General features: G+C 39.5%; 1 long non-coding RNA gene across 8 annotated transcripts in view; it reads right to left on the reverse strand.

The window, feature by feature from the left end:
- LOC119523411 overlaps positions 1–24,419 on the reverse strand; it is a 136,885-nt gene that overhangs the window by 46,123 nt on the left and 66,343 nt on the right. For all 8 annotated transcript variants that reach the window (XR_005214619.1, XR_005214615.1, XR_005214617.1 and 5 more), the window contains one exon: positions 1,322–1,447. This is a non-coding gene — a long non-coding RNA (uncharacterized LOC119523411). The remainder of the gene's footprint in view (positions 1–1,321; positions 1,448–24,419) is intronic.

Below are 24,419 nucleotides of genomic sequence, written 5' to 3' on the forward strand. Positions count from 1 at the left end.
GCACACTTTAGACAACCCTTTTTAGGTTCTAAAGAATTGGGGTAGCTGGTGGTGGATACCTGAAACTATCAAACTACAACCCAGAACCCATGAATCTCGAAGACAGTTGTATAAAAATGTAGCTTATGAGGGGTGACAATGGGATTGGGAAAGCCATAAGGACCAAACACCACTTTGTCTAGTTTATGGATGGATGTGTAGAAAAGTAGGGGAAGGAAACAAACAGACAAAGGTACCCAGTGTTCTTTTTTACTTCAATTGCTCTTTTTCACTCTAATTATTATTCTTGTTATTTTTGTGTGTGTGCTAATGAAGGTGTCAGGGATTGATTTAGGTGATGAATGTACAACTATGTAATGGTACTGTAAACAATCGAAAGTACAATTTGTTTTGTATGACTGCGTGGTATGTGAATATATCTCAATAAAATGATGATTAAAAAAAAAAAAAAAAAAAAAAAAAAAAGAAGAGATGAGGAGTGACACTCTGGCAGAGAAACATGGAACTATCATAGTTGCAAGGTCTTCTCTTTCCAATCTAAATTCTGTAAAACATTCTGTACATGGAAACTGTAGTGTTGGTGAACAAGTTTCTAAAAACTCAATAGAGAAAATTGCTTTGCTTTGTTATTAATAGAAAATGAATATCCAAAATCCATTCCCATTTGAGGGAAAAAGTCTATTTAGTGATAGATTGTTGTGCTGTAATTGATTATAATGATTAGTAATGATAATATTTATCTATCTCAAAGGATAGAATCGCTGTAGGAGTTTAATTTAAAATTTGAGACTTTATAAAATATTTTATATATTTTATTATGCCCCAATTTAGCAATAATCTTAATTTTAAAGATCTAGTAGATTAATTTTAAGATTTAAAAAGAGCCAGTAGCAAATGTTTGCTAGTAAATTGACTCTCCCACTTCTCCACTGTGGTAACAGTTTCGTAGCTTGTCTTTTATTTAAAGCTCAGGCCTCCGAAAGCTCTTCTCAGAACCACCTATAACCTCACTTTCGACAACTTGGGGAAAACAAAATGCATCCAACAATGGGAATTCCCTGTCCCCACTCCTTCCATCTTCTTAGAATGGAGAGAATGCTTCTCCCCCTCATAGCCCAGGAATTCTGCGTTTACTCTACAGCCATCGCCTCTGCTCCTTGCAGAGATCTCCTTCCATCTTCTAACCACCCCAGCCTGCGTCATCTCTCTCCTTGGCTCCTTCACCCTTTCCACCACCAGCAGGCCTCAACGTTTCCCAATTTTAAAAGTCCCTTCCTAGCCCCACTTCCCGCGTGAGGTACTACCATCTCTCTCGACTCACCTGCCGAGACAAACTTCTCAAGAGTTCCACGGCTTGCTGCTTCCTGTGAGCCCCTTAGCCATTCTGGTCTGGCTTCCTCCTCCATGACACAATCAAGACTGCTCTTGCTAAGTTTCCTTCAGAGACCTGTGTGGTCAAATGCAGTGGTTATTTTTCATCCCTTGACTTGCATGATGTCTTGGGAGTATTCAACATGCCATCTCCAAACATGCACCTTCTCCTCTAGTTTTCCTCCTACTCCCCAAGCTGTCCTTAGTTAGAAGTCAGCTTCTCAGCTTCAGCACAACTGCTCAACGTTGGAGCTCCTTAGAGCACCTTCATGTTCCTCTCCTTTCCAACTCACTCTTCTCCACAGATTAATGGGGAAACCATCACCAATGGCTCCAGCTTCTAGCTCCAGCCCTGACTTCCCATCCTGAGATCCACCTGCCTCCCGAATGCCTTGACCTGGTTGGCTCAGGGTCACCTTTAAACTGGACATCTTCTTAGCCAAACTCTGGACCTCTTCTCCACCCTCACTCCCAAACACGAAGACATGTTCTTCCTTCTCAAGTGGGCCCCATCTCCCATCTATGATTTAGGATTGAGTTTATATCATTTTCAATTTTACTTTTTTTTCCTTTGGTTTTTAATTTGTCCATCTTATTCTGCTGAATTAAATTGCACTACTTTCCTTTCAGTGGTGAACATCTCTATTGGGTAGTTATTCTATTAACAGCTAATAACAACTTCCAGGCAGTGATCTCTTGTGCTTCCTATTAATTTAAAAATTTTAAAATCACATATTTTCAACTAATGATTATAGGCTCCATATATATATATATAGGATCTTATTTACCATATTCCAGAGATAATTGAATCCTTAGTTTTCTCTCTCCTTTACCAGAAGGTATTCCCATTGTTTAATTTCCACTTTATCAATTTCCATGAGTGATATGCACTGTCACTATACACTGTACACTATATACACTATACACTAGATACAAACTATATACAACATGAAATACTGACAAATTTGCCCTTTTAGTGTTGACAGATTCCTTAATATCAGAAGGGCTGACATGCATGGAGAATACCACTATTTCTGTGGTGATAGCCAATGCCCTAATATTTATCTAGTACTCTTCTAAATATCCATATTTTGTTTATACAACTAAAAAATCCAAAATGTATAATTTAACAAATTATATTTCCACAGACATTTACACATTGATTGCACACCTAATCAGATTGTTCTAATGATTTAACTTAAACCACAGATTTTCTTCAATGCTTTAAGCACCACGCAAGGCAGACAAAACAAACACATGATATTGCAATTGCTGAGAAATGGATTGGTTCATTTGGGCTAATGAGGGCAAAAGTGCTAATACCAAGAATTTAAATGTGATTTTTCATTATCTGTATTCTTTTTTTGGGAGGTTAACCAACTAGACCTATGTCCAGGCTTTCAATAATCACACACCCCAAACACAAAGGAAGAACCTCCCAGACTGCCTAAGGCAGTATTGATCAATTCATTCCTGGCCTGGGTGATTTTGCCTGAATTGGGAACTCAACAGAAAGGGCCCTTTTTTTAATAGTTAACTTTTGTTCTTTAAATGAGAAACTGTCCAAACCACTGGTTCTGAGAGTTTGTTAATCTTATTTTTTTTGGTAACCCAAGTTTTATCTCAAAACGTCACTCTATCTGGACATCTCATCCACTTAGTTTAGTCCATTGTGATCTTACTTTGTGCCAGCTCCACCTTCATCATGTAGAATGATTGTCTAGCCTTCCTTGCTGGTTCTAAAGTGGGGGGCCTAGTAAGTTCAGTTACTAAATCTAAGAGTTTTGGGTCAATATGGCTTATGAAAACCAAGAATTTGATTTCTCACCCACTGTTTGGTCCTCAGCCTTGAGTTCTGTTACTGTATTATTCTAGTATCACCATTCTCCATGCTTGGTCCTTTATTACGTTTATGGCCAACCCCATGCACACACATTTAACACACGTTCCATGACAGTCAACTGGAAGTACTGTAGTACTGTCCCTTTGAGTTTGTCCAGAGTTTTTGATGGTTGCTACAAAATAAAATTATGAAGTTCCTTTTGATAGCCATCTGCCTTGCTCAAGAGATAGTATCTGAAAACCCTCGCAGATGACCAACAGCTGTGACTTTAGAACTAGATTGGTCCCTTGGAAATGAAAACAGGTGTTTTACATACCAGAAATATAGTTAAACAGATGGAATGTTTAGAATAAAGAAAAATACCCCAAAATAAGTTCCCATTATCTTGTTCTTCCTGAATAATCTAGGACTATCAGTAGAAGGTTATTTATGGGAGAACAGGCATGGAGAAGTAAAAGAAGCAAACTTTGACTTATGCTGTTTAACAAAATGTTGAAAATCGATTAGGTAAATGTGATAGAATGCAAAGTACTGATTTATAGGTAGATACAAACATTGATGTTTCACCTGGATTTTTCACTTAAAAATACTTTTTCAATTATGGTAGCATTTGTATAACTGATATATCTGCATACTCTTGATGGATACTCTTTATTTTAAAAGTTTGCTTTTTGCATTCTCCAGGTTTTTCTGATTAGGAACATTATTCTGTGACCATCATGACACCAGATAATCTGCAGATAAACATCGTTGGGACTATAATATTCCTGAAATTTCATAGAGAAAAAAGACATTTTTATTATCTCCTCCTTTAAGCAAAAGCATTTCCAAACTGTTCTTATTATTTGGGCTAAAGAATTTTCCCCTTCAGGGTTATTTTGAGGATGAAGAGGCTTCTGAGCCTGACAACATGTGACATGATAGTTTTAGGTGGATTTTCTTTTTCACAGCAAGCCAAAGGCTTATAAAAAACAGAACAGAGAAAAAATTCTGAGACAGTCTGGCCACAAATGGGGATTTTCAATGGGTAGCAGTCAAATGCCCAGCTACCTTCTGCTACATGGATTCCAAGTATTTTTAGAACCTTCTCAGATGGCAGTGAATCTTATTTCGAAAATTCTGCAGTAAAGTTTTTAATGCAAAATGGTATGTGCACTTTGAAAAAAGTAGCCATACATCAAAAGCAAAGTAAAAGCTTCCTTAAATCAGTCCTCCATATCCATATCTTAGGAGTATTAGTCATTAGCTGTCTGATGTATATTTGTTTCTTTGTGGGTAGACATATAGACACAAGAGTAAATCTTTTTTAATGAAAAACACTCGATTCAGTTCATACTTTCTATACTGTATACATCCTTCTGCAACTTTCTTTTATTTTTACTCCCTGCTCAGTAGCATATCACAGAAATCAGTCCCCAGAACTACCTCATTATTTTTAACAGCTGTCGTTGGGCACACTAAAATTCACATGCCATTTCGTACTTGTGGTCAGATTCTCTTTGATCCTTTGTGCATCTGTCTCTATGCACTGCAAATATTTCCATAGGATATACCCCTACAGGGCTGGCTCAGAGGGAATATGCAATTAAAATTCCAACAGGTTCTAGCAAGTCTGCCCTTTCAAAATGGTTGTACCAAGATACACCCTCCCAGCAATTTCTGAGAGCCTGTTCCACCATACCATCACTGACATTGAATGCTGTCAATCTTTTCATATTTGGGTGATTGGGTAGGCAAAAAATAGAGAAATGTACCTTGTTTTAATTTAGAGAACATATTAGTCTTAAATTCTGGTTGGGTTTTTGTCATTTGAAGGATCAATTCTGTCCATATTCAGAAACTCATGCCTTAAACTATATTCAGTAGTTGAATTCCTTATTAATATGTTTTGTCACTTCCTGGTAGTGGTGTTGATGTTGGTGGAGGTTGGTGGGATTGTGTCTTGATACCCTTCATATTTCCTTCAAGAGAAGAAAAACCTCTCCGTGGTTAAGAAGGGATGAATATTGGGAAAAGACTTCTGATAGCCCTTTCAGCTTCCTTTGGTCTCAACTATCCAAAAGAGAAGGCAGGAGATTGCTCATTGGTGGTCTTCAAGTAGATGACACGGCTTTGCGGTGGCCTCGGCCTGCTCTCCTGCTCTTTCTCCTCGGAAGCTCATTCTGCTTTCATTCTGTCTCTCTCTCAGCTCCTAATCCCAAATTCAGGCATAGGAGGCATCTCCCTCCGACCTTCCTTTTTCTTTCTCTGACAAGTGTGAAGACGGTGGTGACTCTAATGCATCCAGCTGGGTAAGTGTATTTGGAACTTGCTTTGGTGCCAACTTTTTCCAAAGATGAACTCTAAAGTTTAAATAGTGGCCGAGGAGGCAGATGTTTGAAGGGGACAAGATCACTCAAGCCTAATTCATTCTCAAATACATAAGACATTCTACAGTTTGGAGATAGTTTATGCTGAGCTTCTCATGAGTTCTTAAGTCTGAGCTTTAATAATTAAGTGGGGAGTAGAAATATGCTGATGTGTCACCTCATGCCCTCAAACTATTTGCGTTGAGCGATACAGTTGCTCTGTTTGTATATGATTAATCTGACTTTTGAAATTCCACTTTACTGAATTGCCTTGCTCATTCTCAAAGGGTGTCAAACTGCACAGAAGTGTCTAACATTGTTTCAAGCTCATGCATATAATCTAAAATTATGAGTTCAAGGTCATCTTTGCATTAATATTCCTGTTTTGAGATGTATTTCTAGGATGGAGATCACAATGAAAATAGTTTTGACACGTCAAAGAAAAGGGAAATCCCCACTTTTCCAAATTTTTTATAAATGCTGAAGACAAACATTTGATAAGAATGTTAAATTTCTATGCAAAAACAGTTGGTATTCTTAGAATTGGCAAATCTCAAAATAAGTCTGCTATGCATGTCACATAAGAGTTAAACATAATTCAGAATGAAGACAACAACCATATGTCAAATTGATGCACATATGAATTCAAACTCTATCAGTAGATGTTTAAATATTAATCAATATGATCAATATCAGCCTAATAATTTGATATTTGTTTAGGCTTCTTCCAAAATTAACTGCTCACAGAAAAATTTATGACCAGAATTGAGAAAACAATAATATATCCAAGAAGAAATTAAATCCAGTTTCTCTGCTGACTTGAAGTCTTATTCTAAGGACAGGAAGAAGTTGAAGAGAAAGAGATTTAAATGAAAAATTTTCGTATAACATATCATTAGCCATTCATTCATTCATATATTCATTGATTAAATGCCAACTTATTAGTGCATCCCCAAATGCAAAATATAATCAGTGTATTACTTTTTGGATGCAAAATTTAAGATCTTATAGGAAAACAGAGTTAGTGAGACCAAGGTCACAAGTTAATCTATGAAATCTCAGGTAATTACAATTATTCATTAAAGGAAACAAAGCAGCATAGTGACTTCAGATCACGTAAAGGGTATTAAATTGGAAATAAGGGGAATTCCACAGTTGATTACCATTTTCCAGCTTTTGCTCACTAAACCTGTTTCAGGATTTTCCTTTCCTATAGCTTCAAGGGAGTGCTAAAAAGTTAGCTTTATTTATGACAAATGATGTTCATTCTGAGAGACATACTTCCTTCTTTTCCTTGAGTAAAATTGTCCCTATCTTTCTAGGTTTATGCTGTGCAGTTGTTAAACACTGTCTGCTGGCTCCCATGTCTGTTCCAGAAATACAGTGTTGTGGATGCTTGAGACAAACAACTGAGCGTAACCTTTATTTAACCTATCCTGCCCTCAGTCCCAGCGTGCGCTGCGTTCTAGCCTCAGCTCTGCCCAGAATAATTTTGCACTGAACACATACATTCTCAGTGCTTACTGGGTCTTGAGCTCTCTCCCTCCTAACTGATGTAGGAATACAGTTCTAAGACCTGGATTTACTTTTCCTCAGCATCTGATGTTTCTCCCAAGGTTTCTTCTAAAAATCTGCTCTGCTCAGGTTTTCTCCTTTATCCATTGCTCCCCCTCCCTGTGATTCTTAAGCACGCAGTTTGGTTGACTCTTTTCTTTAATTTACTGTGATAAGAGTGACACCCAACTGTGTTGAAATTCTCCTCTCTGCTAAAAAGGCATACACTAATGCATAGGTACAAGTATGTTAAGAAAGGAAATCTTGAGGTTGAAGGTGGATTACTTAATATATAGGATGCACTGTGATAGGGGCCATGGGGTGAAAAGGGGGACCCACAAATGAGGATAGAATGGCTCTGGTGCTAACAATAACAAAATACAAGGTGTGTGCAGAAGTACCATGGAAGATATAAAAGGCTTGGCAGAGGAGAACAGGAAAGCTTTCCTGCATGGGAGAACAAGGCTTGCTTCTGAAAGAGTGAAGCCCATAAAGAATTAGGACAAGTCCCTCTGGGCAGAAGAGTTTGTACAAAGGTATCTGGAAGTGTGGGGCTTGCTAACACGTATGTCACTCATTTATTTGAAGCATCAGCTAACTACAGGATGGAGTATTGTGGGAGATAAGGCTGGGGCAAATCTTGGAAATACACTTTCATTGTCCTGCCTAAGGAATTTGTGATTACTTTGATGATTTCTGAGTGTAGAAGGATGAAGGTTCATGATGTATTTCAGGAAAACAACTCTGAAACCAATGTGTCGGATCAACGAACAACTTAAGTAACCAGCTTTAGAGATTAGTGTAATTCTGTTAAGAATTAGAGGGGTCTGAATTAAAGTAATGGGGATAAAAAGAGTAATCATCAAATTCTTTTCACAGGAATGGGTCATTCAAGCCAATCCTCTCAACAGAAAAGAATGAAAAAATCTGGGTAAAATATGTTTGAAAGATATCTTAAACAGATCAGAGTGCTGCAAGGCCTCTAGGGAGTTGTCAGACCAGTATTTGGGGGGATAGCCTAACTCCAGAGAAGTCAAGGGAATATTGGATTTTGAACTGCTTTGGCTCAGAGAGAAATGGCTAAATACCACCAATTTGGGTTTGGGTTTGGGTGAAGCCCTCACCCTGCAAGAAGAGACTGAAGACTGGGGGGCAGGTCTCCCCAAGATCTGGAATTCAAAAGAGGATCTTCCCAACTTTAAGCTGGGCACCAGGTAAATGCACATCAGAGCTAAGGAAGTGCTTGTCCTCCACCCCTCCCCCGCCTCAGTACCGCCACTGCTTTGGCTGTGAGCGGAGGAGAAGAGGAAGGAAAGGGTTAACAGACAGAATCCCCTTGAGAAAATGAGATCTGACTGGATGAATTTGATTTTGTACACAATAAATGTGGGAATAGTAGACATCCCATTGAAAAGAACCCAGCAGGTGTCGGGAGCCTTGGAGCAAGGGTAGGTGGCAGGTTCTGTTTGGGAAGGAATCTCACCGTCCTGGAGGTGATGGTGCTCCAGCAGCGAAGGAAGTTATGCACATCTGAGGATGGGGTGATGCAAGCAAAGATGGACAGGCAGATGGGGTGTATCAGGTTCTCCCAGAACCAACCTGGGGCCCAGGATCCCTCCCCGAGGGATGCATTATGGAAGTGTTCCCAGAAGAAAGCCCTAAGGCAGAGAGGAAAGCAGAGAAGGGAGGGAAACAAGGAGCCTGCGGCTGGGAGCAGAGAAGGGAAGCCCGCAGAAGCTGGGGGTGCAGCTGGAGATGAGGGCACAGAATAAGAGCAGCTGCAAAATGAGGAACACAGCAGGGGGATCAAGTAGGCTCAGTGACCCAAGAGTGCAGAGAACAGAATACAAGGAAGTGAGGCTGAGAAGGTGAAAATTATGTGATGAGCACAAACTTCTAAGTGTCTATAGGGAGAACCTTTCAGGAAAACAGTGGGAAGGAAGCAAGTAATAAAGGGAGAAGAAAGGAGTAAGAATTAGTCGATGTAGCAAGGGAAAACTCTCAGTTGTGCCATTTACCAATAAAATATGGCGACAGGAAGTCCCGTCCTGAGAGGATATTTTGGGAAGGGTTGTTCACCAACTCCACCTGTATTTGTTTAGAGTCAGAGAAGACTATTACTTAGGTTTGTAGAAAGCTTCCCTAACAGCCCACCCAGACATCCTAGCAAACAGCACTCTGTAAGAGCTACAGTTTATCATGTTCTGTCGGTTCTGGGAATCTGAGTATTGACTGCCATGGGCAGATGGGGTAGGCTCCGTTCTAGGGAATCGTGTCTGAAAAATTCCAGGAAGGCCTCTTTGCTCTCAGAACATTGTGGAATCCATAAAAAAAAAAATGACAAGAAATGACTGTGCACACGCTTTGGAATTGCAGCTGTATAAACCATACTCTTAAGAATATTGTATAAGTACTATGAGTGATCTCAGATTTTTATATAGCTCCCCATTATTCTCCTGCCCCCCTCCCTTCCCTCCAGCACAACAGGGATGAGTTTCTGTCAGCTCCCCAGCAGCTGCAGAAGGCACACGCTTCCTCTAAGCACACCGTGAGATGCAAGGGAGAGCGGCCAGGTGCAGGAGCTGGGGCACACACCACCTCTGTGGCTATACTCACAGCTCCCTCGGTGGAGTCCTCAGACCAGGCCAGTCTGCCCCACCCAAGTTGTGACCTGACCATCTTCGAAGACATTATCTTTGGCCCCTGTTTCAACTGGCCTCTCAGCCCCCCATCTGGGGGCTGGTTTATGCTCTAGCAGCTGTGCAGGCTAACTGCCCACTCACAACCCCTGCTCTACAGACGCTGGGAAGCGTCTCTTTACCTGATGTTCGGTGTCTCCAGCACTGTGCCCACCTTCCATTACTTGCACTAGTTGCCTGGAGTTACCACCTCTGCCAGCTCCTTAGTCCACACCTTCTTGAACAAACACCTTATGTCACAGATTCTGCAGGGATTTTTGTTCTGGCACTTGAGCCTTGCCCACCTCTAGCTTCAGATTCACTTAGAACTCCTTCCTCACATCTTTGTGTACCCTACTTGAGGAACCTCAGACACCTCATTTTGTTTCCATGCTCTCTTCCAGCTTCTTTGGGTAGTCTATCCTACAGCTGCACTAATTATTTCATTTTCTTTTGAAGTTTAGGAGCTTGTTCACTATTAATTCCTTCCCACAAATTTGAGCACATCATTTAAAACCTCTGACAACCCATTGGAAAAACCAAGGCCAAACAACCAGTTTAATTATGTGGTTCTTTTTTTTCCCCTTTCAATTGACAAGATGCCTTGATATTTTGTAAAGATTTAACAAATTTCAAAGCAATCACAATATCTATTAAGCTTCTTACTTATTTTTCCACAACTTGCACACAATGGCTATAATTGAGTTTCTAAACTGATAATGGGGAGAGGAGACAAGGCAAAAGACCAAGATTTATAGTATTCATAAAATTCATTCATGTATTCATGCAATAAAATGCATGTCATATGAAACTTACGAAAAACATACGGGGATTTAAATATGTTATGAATCAAACCAATCTTCTTTCATCTACTTAAAAAAAGCATGAATAGACTTATTTTGATTATTCATTTATTCAGGAAATATTTGTTAAAACCAAGTATGACAAACATGATGAAGCACATCCCTACTCTCACAGAGCTTACATTTTCTAGGATGTGAGAGGAGAAAGATTTCAGATGATAAAAAATATAACAAAAGAAGAAAGAAATCTCCCAAACAGCAGAATTGTAAGAAAAATGATCACATCTTTAACACCGTGGTTCTTAGCTGGGGGTGATTTTGCCCCCCTAGGGCACAGAAGCGAGGTCTAAATATATTTGATTGTCCTGACTGCTGGACGTGATCCTGGCATCTGGTAGGTGGAGGCCAGGGATGCTGCTGAACAGTCCACAGCTCCCAACAACACAGAACTGTCTGGCCCAAAGGGCATTAGTGTCTACATTGAGAACTGCCTCTCCAACAATAGAATTACAATATGTGTATGACCATTTTACACTTATTTTCTCTCACATCGATAATAGACATTGTCATTGCTTTGGAATTCCAATCATGCCTTTTAAAATTAAAATTGCAATTTTTTCCCTCAAAACAAAGGGAGTGTTACTTTAAGATTTTTTTCTTACTGTATAGTACGTTCTGTTCCCTTTTCACAAAATGTCTTCTTGAAGAAGGGATGTGACTCACAAAACCCCAGTCATGATCACCACTCCACTGTCATTTAATGGAAAATTAACCAATTCCAAGACACTGCATTTTTTTTTTAAAGAAATGCTCTTGTCTGAGAGTGTTCCAGGCTCTCTGCCGAGTTGGAATCTTTAATCCAACATAGCTAGAATTTCCATGTCAGATGCGGTCTCATTTGTACAGTCAAATGAGCAAATTATCAGAGCAGATGTAATAGAGAAATGTTGATTTCTTGAGGGTACTGCCAAACATAAATTTTGGATTCATCACTCTCTGTAAAATATAATTAAATATACGATGCCTCGAGGGCATAGACTATGACTGAATTGTATTAAACTGCCATTAAATTTGTGAAATGTACCTGACTTTCTAGACAATGTTTTTACAGGAGTCTGAGACTCTTCTTTCAGGCTACTGGAACTATATTTACCTTTCCGTTCTCCTTGCCTTTCTTCTGCCCCGTCAGTGGCCACCACCTGCCGATCACTGCATTTAGATCATATTCGTCTTCCTAAGCTGCCTTCTGTCTTTTGCTTTTTTTATGAACAAGAGTCTGCAATTAGTGCTATGTCTCAAAAAAGCAAATAATTATAGTGCTCTGTATTCATAACATTTTTCCTTTTGTTCCATCCTTTTTATATAATTAGATTTAAGCACTTCAGGAACCCATTATGTACCTTAATCAAAAGTCATCTTGCCTTAAGCATCTATTCTTCTTTAAAAATTTTATTTCTAAAGTGACTGTGCTATTTTTATATTTTTAACTCCACCCTCCCTAGTTTTCCTGAACCAGGAGAGATGTTTCAATGGCTTGCCTGTGAATTCCAGCAAACTGGTCATTTATACTGATCGCCTGGTTAGCCATAACTATTCTACAAAAAATAAGTGATGGTACAGTCACAACAGCTGGGACTGTACAAAAAGACAAAACTGAATTCTCGTCCTCTCTTGGCCACTTATAAAGTAACCTAACTTCCTAAACCAAAATGTCTTCACTTGGGCTCTAATTTTGGTATCCAGTGACTCCAAGATCTATTTTGAAGTTGTTAAGAGAATTAAATACATGGGAAATGATGGTAGCCCAACAGATGTTTGTTTCCTTTCCTGTAATTTACCCAGTCCCCTCTTCAAAGCAGATACGACAACCAGAGCAGATCTGGTTTGCTTTCTCTCTAGTCCTAAAATACTTCTCAATGGAGAGTATCATTTGGATTTGGGGACCAAAATCTCAATCATTGGGCTTTTCTCTACTGCAGAATTTGTTTAGCTGTGCACATCCCACTCTTGAAGCTGCATTGTTATAAGAAGGATAGAAGGATAATTGAACTGAAAATGTTTTAAGTTCATTTAAGAATAAGATGATTATTCTTATAATCATTCTTATAAGATGGTAGGAGCATAGTGGAAGGAATGAAGTTACTTCAGGATATTTGTTGTACCCATTACTTTACTTTGTTTTGTTTGGAAATGTTTTTTTTTTATTTTTTATTTTTTTTTATTTTGAGATAAATTCAAAGTTACATGAATAGTTGCAAAAACAATACTAGCCCCATACACAGAATTCCATCATACCCTGACCCCCCCCCGATAGCTCAATCCACCAACTTTAACATGCTGTCACATCACTATTTCTTTCCCTCCCTATCTATCATCCGTCATCTATTTCTCTGTCTTCTGAACATATGAGAGTTAGCTGCACACATCCTTGAACATACACTATAATTCACATATGTACTTCCCATGAACAAGAACATTCTTTTATGTAATTCCATTAAGCGCAGCTAAGAAGTATAAGAGATTCAACAATGATACAATGCTTACATTCTATATTTCCTTTTCCTTATGTCTCAACTGTGTCCCTTCGAGCCACCTGTCCTCCACCCTCCAATCCCATCCAACTTCACCCTTAGCATTCAATTGTCATCTAGTTAGACTTTTTTTTTTTCTTTTTTCAATTGTGGAAATATATATACAGCCTAAATCTTCCCATTCCACCACTTTCCTAGCCTTCCATTAGTGGGATTAATCACATTTAGAATGATGTTATGCTCTTTCCCACCATCCATTACTAGAAATTTCCCTTCACCTCAAACAGCAACCCTACACTCCTTTCTTAACTCCCCATTGCCCCTTCCCCCATTTCTCTTAACCCAAACTCTACTTTTCATCTCTATGGTTATATTCTCTGATAATTTCTTTGTGTTTACAGTGGGGCTTAAAATTAACCTCTTAAATCCCTATCAATCTTGTTTTTCTTTGATACCACCTTCACTTCAATAGGGCACATAAACTATGTTCCTATACTTCTTCATTCCCCCACCTTTATATAGTTGTCTAAAATTACATATTTTACATTGAGTTCAAAACCACTGATTTGTCCTTAGAGTTTGTGTATTTTTTATCATGTAGGAAGTAAATAGTGGAGTTATAGTTCAAAAATTATTGACTTCTATTTGTATTCCATTGTGTTTGGAGAATGTCCTTTGAGTATATTCAATTTTTTTTTTTTTTTAATTTCTTGAGGCTTGTTTTATGTCCCAGTTTATGGTCCCTTCTGGAGAAAGATCTGTGATCACTAGAGAAAGATGAGTGTCCTGGTGATTTGGGATGTAAGGTACTATATATGTCTGTTAAAATTCTCCATATCTCTTTCTCCTTTCTTTGTCTCTCTGTTGGTAGGGCTTCCTTTAGAATCTGAAGTAGGGCAGGTCTTTTATTGGCAAAGTCTCTCAGCATTTGTTTGTGAAAAATTTAAGCTCTCCCTCAAATTTGAAGGAGAGTTTTGCTGGATAAAGTATTCTTGGCTGGAAATTTTTCTCTCTCAGAATTTTAAATATGTCATGCCACTGCCTTCTCGCCTCCATAGTGGCCACTGAGTAGTCACTACTTAGTCTTATATTGTTTCCTTTGTATGTGGTGAATTGCTTTTCTCTTGCTGATTTCAGAACTTGCTCCTTCTCTTCAGTATTTGAGAGTCTGATCAGAATATATCTTGGGGTGGGTTTATTTGGATTTATTCTATTTGGAGTTCGCTGGGCATTTATGCTTTGTGTGTTTATATTGTGTAGAAGGTTGGGGAAGTTTTCCCCAACAATTTCTTTGAATACTCTTTCTAGACCTTTACCCTTCTCTTCCCCTTCTGGGACACCAATGAGTCTTAAGTTTGGAAGTTTTATTTTATCTATCGTATCCCTGAGATCCACTGCGATTTTTTTTATTTTTTTCTCTATTCTTTCTTTTGTTCTTTCATTTTCTGTTCTGTGGATTTCTAGGACACTGAGATGTTGTTCAGCTTCCTCTAGTCTTGTATTGTGAATATCCAGAGTCTTTTTAATTTGGCCAACAGTTTCTTTTATTTCCATAAGATCTTCTATTTTTTTATTTACTCTTGCAATGTCTTCTTTATGCTCTTCTAGGGTCTTCTTTATGACACTTATATCCTGGGCCATGGTCCTCTTGATGTCCTTTAAATCCTTTGCCATGTTTTCGTTCTTTGATTGTAGTTCTTTAATTAATTTTGCGAGGTATAACGTTTCTTCCGAAATCTTGATTTGTGTGTTTGGAGCTGGATTCTCCATATCGTCTGGTTTTATCATATGCGTTAAGATTTTCTGTTGTTTTTGGCCTCTTGGCATTTGTTTTGCTTGATAGGGTTCTTTCAAGTTGTATCAAAAAAAAAAGGGGGGGATATCGATCTAATTTTTCAGAGACACAGTTTGGTGACGTACACTTTCTCTTACTAATCAGCAGATGGCATCTGTGAGTCTTTAATTTGTTAGAATTGCAGCTTGGTGACATACACTTTCTCTAACTAACCAGCAGATGGCGTCCGTGAGTCACTTATTCCCCTCAAGTCAGTTCTCCCCAACTTTGTGGTATGTGGGGATCTGATTCTTTTGGGGTCCAATTGGTGCACTTAATTTGGGTGTGTTGTCGGTGCTGTCTGCCCCCAATGAGGGGCGTGTGCCTGAGTGGTTAGGGAGGAAGGGCAGGTTTAACAATCAAATCTCCCAGGTGTTCCCGGAGATTTAAGGCTGTTCTCTGCCGCTGGCAGAAAAGTCCTTGGTATTGGCGTAGGTTCCCTGGGATTTCCAAGCAGTTCCCCCCTCCCTGCTGTGTTTTTCCAGGACCTCTGTTGGGGGGGAGGGCGGGCTGTGCCACGTCACAAGTGAGCGCCGGTCTCCAGGGAAGCCCTGGGCCGCCAGGCTATGTAGGGGCGTTCCCAGCCCGCTTCAAAAATGGTTGAATGGGATGCGTTAACTTCCCCCTTTCCACACAGCTCCGCTCTCCCAGCTCCGGGACAATCAGCCATGGGTGTATTCAAGGCCACTGTCCATGGCTGATATTGTGTCATGTGAGTGATGCTGCGGGAAAGACTCCCTGTCAGGCTGGGTTTCTCGGCTGGGCTCTGTGCTGTGTATTCAGCCAGGCAGGAGCAGCCCCGCCCGCTGGGGCGACAGCTGCGAGGCTGGGTTTCTCGGCTGGGCTCTGTGCTGTGTGCTCGGCCCTGGGCAGGAGCAGCCCCGCCCACCGGGGTGACGGCTGGGAGGCTGGGTTTCTCAGCTGTGCTCTGCGCCATGTGCTCGGCCTGGGCAGGAGCAGCCCCGCCCACCGGGGAGACGGCCACGAGGCTGGGTTTCTCGGCTGGGCTCTACGTCGTGTGCTTGCCCCGGGCAGGAGCAGCCCCGCCTGTTGGGGTGACGGCCGTGAGGCTGGGTTTCTTGGCTGGGCTCTACGCCGTGTGCTCGCCCCAGGCAGGAGCAGCCCTGTTTGCTGGGGTGACGGCCGTGAGGCTGGGTTTCTCGGCTGGGCTCTACGCTGTGTGCTCACCCCGGGCATGAGCAGCCCTGCCTGCCGGGGAGACGGCTGCAAGGCTGGGTTTCTCGGCTGGGCTCTGCGCCGTGTGCTCGCCCCGGGCAGGAGCAGCCCCGCCCGCTGGGGAGACTGCTGCAAGCCACACGTCCCCCCTTTGATTCCCTGGACCTGAGACAATCAGCAGTGGGTGTGGGAAGGGGTATCCTCCACCCCAGACACCGAGGCATTAGTCCAGACCACTCCCGTCTTATCTGCAGCTGTTCCCGGGCTTCTTTTATATATATATATATATTTTTTTTTTAAGTCCAGCCCACCATTTCCCCCCAATGCAGCATGGCCGAGGGATTCAGCCTACTCACTCACTCATTTCAGAATGCAGACTCCTGGTTTCGCCAAAAGCACGTTCCCTGTGGCTTTAGCAGAACTTGTCCAGCTGGTGCTACTTTGGAAGTGGTGTTCTGGGTCCTTTCTGGTTTTTTATCTAGTGTTTTCCACGGAGGTGTTTTTTTCTTTCTCTCACCTAGTCGCCATCTCAGAAATGTTTTTTATTTGATAAATAAAATGTTACTTTAAAAACAAAAAAAAGAACAAGATGATTTTAATAGAAAAGGATTTTTTTGTGAGCTTGCAAAACTCTAAATTTTATTTTTAAATTAGGAATTTATAAGACTGTAAATGGTCACTGAGGGAAACAATCAAACATCTTCAAATATTATTTCATAAGAGAGATGTAAATGCACGGGCCAGGAAGTTATTCAAACTTGCTCGGTGTAAATGTAAGGGATGTTTCAGGAAGTAAAGTAAGGCTCAGTTTTACATGGGTGAAAGACATTCTTACAAAAGTCCAAGAAACTAAAGGCACATTTTCCCCCCTAAAAATGTTCTTAAATTTCACAAGAAGAGATCCCACCTTCTCTGTTAATTTCCTTTAATTACTTTTAGGTGGGTATGGTATAATGAAAAACTTGGACTGGTCATTTTCCCAGGTTCCTGGGGAAGCAAGCTCTGAACCTTTGGAATTTCCTGTGATAGGAGCACACCTGATAGTTACAGGACAGTGCGTGTGCGTGTGTGTGTGTGGCAGCCACACCACCAGAGAGACCAACCAGGTGTTTGGGGCATGGGGCTTTGAGCCCGGCCTGTCAGGCATCTCAGCCCACCCCCCCGACCTCCAGGAGGCAGGGGCTGCAGATTGAGCCCAACCACACGGGCACTGATTCCATCCATCACACCTAGTAAGGAGGCCCCTATCAACTCGGGACACCAGAAACCCTGATGAACTTCTGTGATTCAGATGATATATGGCTGCTGTGCCGGGTGGGTGACCCGTTCTGACTCCATGTGGGGGGGGGACACAGAGCTTGCACAAGACAGCCTCCCAGACCTCACCCTGTGCACCCTATGGCTTCTTCTTATTTGTATCCTTTCACTCTAATAAAGCCATAATCATAAACATAATGCTTTCACTGAGTTCAGCAGATTGTAGCTCCCAAGGGGGTGGTGGGAACCCCCAAATGGGTAGACAGTTGGTCAGAAGTGCAGGTGGCCTGGGCCCCCAAACTTGTGACTGGTGTCTGAAGGGGGATCTTGGAGAGGATGGCCCTGAACCTGGGTAGAGTTCTGGCCCAGCTCTGGGAAGAGTCAGAGTTGAGTTGACTGAGTTACTGCAGTCTCTGCAGCTGGTGTCAGAAGCCGTGGAAGTTGCAGAGGTTTTGATATCCTATATACAGAGGGTATTAGCAAGAAGTACAGGGAAAACATTCCATATAATCTCCTTGATTTCTGGTTTAATTCTGTAGCCCTGTATAGTTGTACCAATATGTTATTACATCCCACCCATGTGGTCAAATAAAGAGGCAGGACTTGTAAATGTTGAATAGGACTCTGTTTGGAAGGTCCACAGAATTATTACCAGCAAAGAATTTCCTATAACATAAAGGAGTGAATCAACAGATAGGTTGTGGTCATTTATCAAAATTTCAGACCCAAGTAATGATATATCATAGTAAAATAAAGACAACATGCTGATAGGAAATCAACATGGACTTTTCTAACATTCAAAAATTACATAAACGGTTTTGACAACTAATATTTTACAAAAACAAGACTGGTTGTGTATACATGAAAGGGAGAGCTGAACAAAGCATTACAAAATTAATGCAATTATTGACTAAATGAGAAAATTCAATGATGCCTAAAGGAAGTCATTATCAAGAGTATTTCTGCTAAATTCAAACGTGTGTTTCATTACATTACTACTATCTGCTAAAAAAATTAACAGAAGCAAAATGATTAAGCTCTGATCATTCTATTCCAATCTGGCTATGACACTGAGCCAGCAATGATGATAAACAATGGGTAGAACTCACAGTGTTTCCAGTTAATGTCTAAAAGTTCAAGCTTGAAATGTGACTTAATATCTTAATTTTAAAAATGGGCTATCTGAACTCAGCATGGTGAATTTGAAAGAAGTTCCAATAAAGGTGCATTGTACAAAATGGAACCCTCTCAACTGAACCTTTTTTTTACTTCATCACCCATCCCTAGGTTGACATGTGGACAGAAGTTGATAGAAGATCTTCAGAACCAGGAGGTCTTCTGGCTTCTAGGCAACTACTTGAACTGAGACGAGTGACTCTATTGAATGCAATCTGCTCCTGGAGTATCCCAGAGCAGGGTTCAGTATTTGGGCCAAAACAAACTCATGCCCAGCTGTGCTCCAAACACTTGGATTGACATCAGGGAGCTCTGTCCAGCAACAGCACCCACAGATTTTCTAGGGCATTTCCAAACTAAAACTGATCTGCAGGCGTCACTCAGTGTGTTTCAAGGTCAGCAGATCAGCAAATTCAATTCTGCCTGCAATGTGAATCCCCTTTCCATGTCAGGTTTCACATGAGCAGGTTCTGGGGTGAGGGCACAGATAGCTTTATTCTGCTTCCAACAGCATCCATCTAATTCCTTTATTTCATGAATTTAGAAACTGGAGCACACAGAGTTTGTGATTGATATTTAAGTGATCTTTGATTATTGATCGAATACCTACGATGGCTTGAAGCTGTATCATGTTCTTTTAATCCATTCCTGTAGGTGTAGACCTATTGTAGATGGGACATTCTGATTAGATTATTCCAATTAAGATGTGTCCCACCTCATTCACAGTGGGTCTTAATCCTCTTACTGGTGTCCTTTTCAAGAAGATAAAAGACAGAAAAAAACCCAGAGAAGCTGAGAGTGGAAGCCACTGAAGCCAGAGACTGAAAGCAATGAAACCTGAAATCTGAAACCCAGGAGAGAAGGACCAGCAGATGTTTCCATGTGCCTGGCCATGTGGCAGAGGAGCCCCAGATCACCAGCAGCCTTTCTTTAGAGAAGGTATCGTCCTGTTGATGCCTTAATTTAGACATTTCACAGACTTAGAATTGTAAAGTTGCTAGTTAATAAATCCCCACTGTAAAAGCCAACCCATTTCTGGTATATTGCATTTTGTCAGCTTTAGCAAACAAAACGATACCCTTTCCAATAGAATGTTGAAAACTCATTCTTAAGCAAAGGAAAGTAATCTCCTGGGGAACAGGCATTAAAATCATCCCTGCACTAGGAACAAGGAGGCACCACCTTGGCTAACACTGGGTTCAAGTCATGTGGTTCTTCCTCCCTTTACTTATTGGTGAAAGGAGTGGGTTGGAGTCTAGGCCCATGAAGGTTACTATAGGGTCTGCAATTTTGGAAGTTAAAGAAAAAAACAATTTTGAAAGATTCCAGTATTGTTTTCCCCCTAAAGTTGAAAACACTTGGACATTTAGCACAGGACAGAAAAATGTATTGTTTCTTTTTTTAAAGTGGTGAAAATAATCCAGAAAAAAAGATAAATAATTTACATTTTAGCAAATCTTTCATTAGAATTTCATTAAACTCATTTTTTGTGTCTATTGTCAATTTAGTCCCTTAATATTAACTTTGGTCCTAAACTTACATTAGTCACACACACTGTAATATAATAAAAGCCAACACCGAAATAATTAGAACTTAAATGCTCATCACAATTATTTAGTAAAATACATGCTAGGTTTTACTTGATGCTCTTTATCTTTTCATTAACATATGAAATTTTATATTTAGGAACAGAACTCATAATTAAGCATTAATCTGACTTTAAAGAGCAAATTCCACCCATTATAAATCTGTCCCTCATTCTTTTTGCATCAAAGTTAATAAAGTCATACATTTTAATTATATACATGTAGATGTATACATATTCATTGTTTTCATGTTCATCATGTATATAAAAGAAAGACAAAACATATTTTATCAAGAAATAAAAGTAATAAACACTGATAAAATTTAGAAATCACTCCTAAAACAACATGAAACATTGTTTCAAAACTATGCTTCTGTCTTCTGCATCTGTATATATAATTTTTGGTATATATTTCCAATATCATAATTTGTTTTTAAAAGAAAATAATGGTTAAATGAAATCTTCTGTGCACCTTTCACACAATCATTCCAAACTTTAAAACATTAAACTCTGACACATATATTTCAAAACCTCTGAGAAAATAAATATTAACACTTACCAATTTGCCAAATGAATTATGTAAATAAATACAACAGAAACCGCATATAAAAAGTGAATGTTCCAAGTCTTTATCCAATTCAACTGTATAAGAAGTTTAAAAAGAAAAAAAAAAGTACTTGAAAATTGTACCAAGTTTGATTTGTTTCAAACACATGATCCTCAAATAAGTCAAGGACAGTCTCTGAAAGCACTCATCAATTAAAATGAAATGTCAATGGAGGTATTACCGTCATGAATATTTATGGGGCAAATCACAAAGCATCCAGAGATGCTTAAAATGCACTCACAAAATTTACATTAAAATGCTAAGATATTATATTGTTTGGGAAAAGTTTAACAAGCTTCCCAGTTTTTGACAGAGCAAGCTGACAGAAATAAATAAGTGAAAATGGTGCAAATATCAGCCACATGATCAATAATGTTGGTTAACAGATATAAATGAAGTCATAAGTCCTTAAAGTAGAAAATGCTTTGTTTCTACAAGTGTCACCAAAAGGACCATAGGTTAGGTCATAAGGAATATTAACCTAAACTTAAAAAAGAAGAAATAATTCTGAGTATATGTTCTCTGTCACACACAAATACAAGCACCCAATTTGTTAATAATATTAACAACAATCCTATCCTCACACACGTCAGCAGCAATGAACCCTGACCACTGGGAAATTAGAAAGCCTCCCATCCAAACAAGATATCCTTGGAAAGAACACTCATAGCTCATCAAAATTTGCCCCTGATCACATCACCCTCAAATATTTTCATCAGAGCGCTTATCTGAAATTATTTTTTCATTCATGTGTTTATTTATATATTGGCTGCTTCCCCCCTAGAATTATTAATGGGATCCTATCTTTCTTGCTCACAATGCATTAATAAACAGTTTTAAATAGATGCATTTGATAAATTGGGTTAAAGAAGACAACAAAATAGCAATGATATCATTGATTGATCTCACTGAGAAGCCTGGTGTCACTGGAGCATGTTGTACAAGCAGGAGAGTGGAACAGGTGGATTATTAGGCATTGATGCTCAGAAACACTAAATTGTTGATGCATCTGGGATAAGGCCAAAGGTGTATTTAAAGGCAAATTCATATTCTTAAATGTTCTATGCATTAAAAACATAAACAAAATGAAAAATATGTTAGCTTTCCTTTCAACTCAGTAAGTTACACAGGGAAAAAGAATACTGAACGGAACTTTGAAAAGCACAATGAACTAACAAAAGATAAAAGTGGGAACTAATGAATTAGGAAAAAATGTGAATCTATAAACAATAAAAAATGGACACATTAACTGAAACAGGATAGCAGAAGATTTAATATATTTAGCCAGTCTTGACAGATGGGTCAGGCAAAAATAAACATGTAAAAGATGATAAAAGAATAAGATTGATACAATCACTATATATTCAATGGTGTGACTCCAGGGTTATTTTTAAACAATTGATTTTCCAAAATTCAAATCATTTAATGAGAAATTATGAAAGTCAATTTTCCTAAGGCAATTCATTGCTTTTAAATATGCTAATTGGCCAAATTTGTGAAAAAATTTTCTTTCAGGGAAATTCGTTTTAAATATACTAAGCAAATTTGAATTACTTTTTTCTTATTAATAAAGTCTTAATTAATTAAGGAACCAGGGTTTCTCATCTGAACTACAGATTATAACAACTGAATTGCCTTGGACATATTCTTAGAAATAGTAGTAATTTAAATGCACAGGAAAAAAGTTTTGCCTTAGGGCTTATTTCTCTCATAGAACCTGTTTGAACAAAGTTGCATGAACTTACTTTTCATGGGTATATTCTTTTTCAATATAAATGAAGAATATATGTTTAACCCCACAGTATTCTAACAAATTCAAATTCAAACAACGTTTTCCATCTGTGAAAACGGGGTATTATAATGTTTATACTGTTTAGACTTTGAGGAAATGGTATCGCTCACACAGAATGAATATTATGTTATTAAACTTTCTGGAGGATATATTATTTAAAGCTTTTTAGATCCTTTTATCCACCAATTGAACTTCCAGAAATTGTAAAGATTGTCAGATAAGTACACAAAGATGCCTACTGAGGGTTTGTAAAAAGTAATTTGTTTACAACAACAAAGACTGAACAAGCTAACATATAATGAGAGCAGCTGGTGGAAAGTCTGCAGGTCACAGCCATTGAAATGGATCAGCACATGTATACTTATTGGGATGGACACACACACATAACCACAACCCTCTGGCATCTCTGTGCAGTAGAGCTGACTATCTCTACTTCCCAGAGGAAATCATTGAGGAAGACGCTTGCAGAGAAGATAAGAAATGTGCTTAGACTCTCAGAGTAAAGTGGCAGAGGCAGGATTTGAATCCAAGTCTCCATAACAACATGTCCAACTTCATCACTTTCCTGTACTACCAATCTATAATGCCGTGTTATGAATATATGCAGGCAGCTGGACTCGGCACATAAGTGAATAGGAAATGTTTTTAGAGAGATCTATCACTGTTGTATCCCTCAAGGGAAGCCCCGGGCTGCTGGGCCCTGCAGGGGTGCTCCCAGCCTGATGCAAAGATCAGCCTATGATTCTTGACTGGTGTAAGTTCTGAATGAAGGGCAGGTAGTAGAGCTGAGCCCCACCCCTCTCCTCTTAGAGAAGATAGACGCCCTAGGGGGAGGTCATTAGCATTTCAATGGTCTCTCTCTGCCTGTGCCACACCCTTGTCTGGGTCACAGAGCTGGGAACTGAAAATGGCTGAGGCTTTCTCCACTGAGTCGAAAAAGGAACAGAGCTAGTCCGAGGCAACCCTCTGGCTCTCCAAGGGCAGTCATCACCCAAAGCCTCTGTCTACTTGTTGGGGATGTGTACCTCGTAGTGAGCAGTTCACACTCACTAATTAAAACCCCCAGTTGGAGCTCAGCTGAGCTATATTTGCTTTCTGGGAGAAAGCTTCTCTCTGGCACCAGGAGGCTTTGTAGCTCAGGCTGTGGGGGAGGGTTCTCCTGATTTGGATCCGTAGTTCTTACTTACAGATTTTATGCTGTGATCCTGGGCATTCCTCCCAATTCAGGTTAGTGTATGATGAGTGGACGGTCACATTTGTCCCCCTGCAGTTATTTCGGATTATTTACTAGTTGTTCCTGGTTTTTTTTTAGTTGTTCCAGGGGGACTACTTAGCTTCCACTCCTCTCTATGCTGCCATCTTAGATCCACCTGCTTTCCTTTTAAAAACTCATCCTCATTTGCAATGGATGGTTTCTGCAATTGAGGACACTCAATTAACATGACACATACTACACACTTTAAAACTCCAGCCAACATCATTCTTGGTGGTCAAATCCTGGTGGCAAAAGCCCTTCCATTAAAATTAGGGATAAGAGACAAAAGTCTAAGATTGTCATTAATATTTAATACCTTTCTGGAAGTTGTAGCCAGTACAATTAGGAATGATTCATAAATTAGAGCTATGAAGACTGGAAGAGAAAAGGAAATACTCCTTGTTGCCAGATGATATGATGATAAACCCAGCATATCCAAGAAGGTCAACTTTAAAACCATTATAAATTTTAAGAAATTTAAGTAATAAGCATGGTTGTATAATGCATGTCCCCAAACATTTGTCATCACTATGAACCAACCATTAGAAAATGTGGGCAAAAATAATTTCACTTGCAGTTACCATAAAAACCTGAAATCACCCAAGAATA

This window comes from Choloepus didactylus, chromosome X, assembly GCF_015220235.1.
Source record: "Choloepus didactylus isolate mChoDid1 chromosome X, mChoDid1.pri, whole genome shotgun sequence".
NCBI classification, from domain to species: domain Eukaryota; kingdom Metazoa; phylum Chordata; class Mammalia; order Pilosa; family Megalonychidae; genus Choloepus; species Choloepus didactylus.